Here is a 3667-nt window from a genome sequence, read left to right on the forward strand (position 1 = left end):
ACACTTAAATCCTGGCACCCACCAAAATTGTTGGAAGGCCATGTACACAGCCTAGGGCAAATACTCGGGCAAGACTAAATTGTGGATAGCAAGCATTCAAGACACATAGCTATCTTGATCACCGGAAATAGACCATCGAAAGCACCTGGGCCTGGATCCGGTGGGCTGAATTCGATGGCCACTTGTGCTATTGAACTAATTTTGATGCCCGTGGACCCCACCACCTACATCAGGAACAACCCCTGATGGCCACACACACTCTCCCACACCTTCCCCATGATTTGTATTTCATATTAGTCCATGGAGACAGGCATGCGTGTCCCAAATCGGGAAATAATCCATTTGGACAAAGACGACCCAACCAAATAGGCCCTAGTGATGGGCTACTATATAAGTGGAAATGAGGATTAATTTTCCTCATTCCTCACTTGTACAATCATGGGAAAGGTAAAGAGGAGGAAAGAAAAGAATGGAAGGAAGGAGAAGAGGAAAGGGAAGGAGTTTGGAGCTCACCTTGGTGTTGGCTACCCGCTTAGTTGCTGGAGGTAAGTGCCACCTCTCCTACCACTCTCTCTCTTTATTTTGAGCTAGATTAAAGTGAGTATGGATGCAAATCTTGACCTCTACACCTCCCTAAGCTCGGGGAGTATGTATTTCACCTCCCCAGTGTGGTTATCGAGCTCAAACGAAGTCTGATGAGCTCTGGCAACAAGATGGACCAAATGACCATCTAGGGTTTCGATTATTCGATCGATGTATCTCCCAAATGGCCTAATGGAATAGGGATTTCTTTATCTTAAAATGATGCTAAGAACACCCTCTACAGAACAAATCCTGACAATTGGACCGAGCAGGAAAGCCCTAGATACCACAAGCAACTTCTGTGTTTCCATCGAAAACACTGGACCTAAATCCGATGGTTGTTTTCGGTGAGGTCTCTGAACCTTAGGACCTCTCTTCCAATGCCATTGAATTCACATATGATTAGTCCGGTGGATTTGAACCTTGTTTCTGGTGACTGAATCCGGTGACCTGAATTGTCTAGGTTAAACAGTGTCTAACTTCTTTGGGAGTAATCCCTGTGGGCCCTTTTTTATGTTCCCGACACGTATTGACATTCGATCACCTTTGTGCCTAGGACAGAGACATGCATGTACCTCGAGGCTGGTAGTGGGTTGAATAACCAGTTTACACACTTGGAACCAAATTGACAGAACACAGCTAAGGTAAGGGATGGCTGACTTTTATTTTCAGATTGTTTAATTATTTTAGAACTGCTCACATGTGTTAGGATTTTTACATGATTATTTAATTGCTTAAATGATTATGATGTTCCATAACATGTTATATTATTACATAATATGTTGTGTTGAAAATGATATGAAATATATGTTATGAGACGGAATCCGGTGTGGCCGAGCTGGTTCTGGTACCGTGATTGCCGTATGATAGTTACATTATTATATTGTGAGGTAGAATCTGATGCAGTCGAGGTGGTTCTAGTACTATGATTGTCATATGGTTGTTGCATTCATGCATTGATTATGTGCATTAGATTAGATGTAATCACGGATTACACTTTATGGCCGATGGTATCCTAGTATCACGTTCTTAGGGACTACATTTAGAAATAGATACACTTCGTGGCCGATGGTAATCCCGTTGTTACATAGTCCATACTCAACTGCTTTGTATGCTAGAATAGGTATCTAGTCGTGGGTTACACCTTGTGGTCGATGGTGTCCCGGTGTCATGTACCCTGGGACTATACTTAGAAATGGACCCACTTCATGGTTGATGGTAATCCCGCTATCACGTGGTCCATACTAACTGTATCATTATGCAAGGCATGTAGGATGTTGTGGTTAGGTGACATTCCCCATGCTATGTCCCCTTTTCAATAGGGGTAAGGTGTTGGATAACCCAATGTTAGTATATTCAATGAACTTTTCTAAAATGCCACACCCACAGTACGGTGTGATTATTGCCAGAGATGGGAACTAGTCCGATGTGACCGATGGTGATCCCGGTGCCATGACTACTAGGCGGGGGTCACCAAGGGTTTTTTGGGTGACCGATGGATGCATCCTAGGACCGGCAGGCTCTTAATCATGGCTAGGGCTTGTATCACTGTGTAATTGATATGCGAGTTCCAAGACTAAGGATACAACCTAATGTGCCGTAGTAGCATTTACCAAACGTAGTTATATTTTTAGTTGGTTTAATAATCAAATAAATTGCATCATTTGCATCATAGACTATGTGTCTAATTTTGTATTCATGTCATCATGGAATATTATATATGTTAATGCTTGTGCTTAGTTGTGAATGAACCCCACCCCTCACTGAGCAAGTTGGAAGCTCACCCAATGTATATGCCCCTTTTAGATGGTGATGCAGGTACTACCATGCCTATGGCTTGTGACTCTCTATCCTTTGGACCCGAGTATGGAGTGAGACTGGTGGATGCCAGAAGCGGAGGAGCATGACCAAGATTGTGCTTGCAACCACTATGCTTACACAGCACCCTGAGGTGTAGAACGTATTTGTGACTTTTGATACCAAACTGTACAATTGGTATTCTGTTGGACATATTATATATAAGTCTTGCATGCTTGTAAATTGGATAAATCGGTTATGAATATGTAATATCACTAGATGACTTCCCCCATTTTAATTATGATTCCGCTATTATACTCTGATTTTGCTGCAATTGGTTCGGTTTGGTTTGTGTTATGAGATTGTTTATGTTAAGGTATTGCTATCAGAGATCCTGGTAGGTTTGTAAGATGGGTACGCGTCTTATTCACACCACCGGTATTCCTAATGGTAAGTTGGGTTCATTAGAATTAGGGTGTGACAGCTTAGTATCAAAGCGTGATGCTCTGCCTTAACTCGCAATCTCAATTGAACTATGATTTGGGGATTAGGATTTAAATAAAAATCTCAAGGATAAAAATTAATAGAAATTACATAATTAGGAGAAAAGTTTAGGTGCTAAAGCTGTTTCATTTTATATATAAAGAGAACTGAGTACAGAAGCTTACACTAAATTTTTCAAAATAAATGATAGAAAGCAGGAAATTCTAACTAGCCTAAATTCCTTGGAATTCAAATAATAAAAGCAAATGATAGGAAATAAAATACAACTAAAAGCTAGAACATCAGAACTAAAACAAAGCCGGCTGTGCTGGAAAACATAAAACAGGAAATCCTAAGACTATCGTGGCAACATAAGCCACTACTGCTACTGATCCTGCTACTAATTCTACCCCTAGCCTTAAGCTTGGTTCTGACCTTGTGCTCCTAGTCCTAGCACTGGAATGGCAAGGTGGAAGACCATTGCCTGTATTTATGCCTCAAGGGAGGCCACCTGATTGTCCAGTAGGTAGTAGCTCCTATCCACACTCTCCAATCGAGTATCCATCCTCCTTAGTAGGTCAGTAGTGGTATCTAGGCAAGCCATCACGTTGTTGAGTCCATAAGGCCTCGAGCCCCTGGTGCCATGAGATGAGGAGGCAATAGAAGTCCCCATAGTCTGAGGGTTAGGTGGTGGAACGACCCCACCAAGAGGCACATGTGGAGGGTCAACACCTCCATCACCCTCCTGATCACCATCGTGACCACCCCCATCACCACCTCCTGATTGATCCTCTACCTCCATTGG

At 42.4% G+C, this 3667-nt stretch overlaps 1 long non-coding RNA gene across 1 annotated transcript; it reads left to right on the forward strand.

The window, feature by feature from the left end:
• The first annotated feature begins 440 nt into the window (after positions 1-440).
• Positions 441-2663, forward strand: LOC122086404. The gene is made up of 3 exons (XR_006142402.1): positions 441-545; positions 1144-1226; positions 2389-2663. It is a non-coding gene; the product is annotated as an uncharacterized LOC122086404 (long non-coding RNA).
• The last annotated feature ends 1004 nt before the right edge of the window (positions 2664-3667 follow it).

The sequence above is a fragment of the Macadamia integrifolia genome, chromosome 8 (genome assembly GCF_013358625.1).
Source record: "Macadamia integrifolia cultivar HAES 741 chromosome 8, SCU_Mint_v3, whole genome shotgun sequence".
NCBI classification, from domain to species: Eukaryota; Viridiplantae; Streptophyta; class Magnoliopsida; order Proteales; family Proteaceae; genus Macadamia; species Macadamia integrifolia.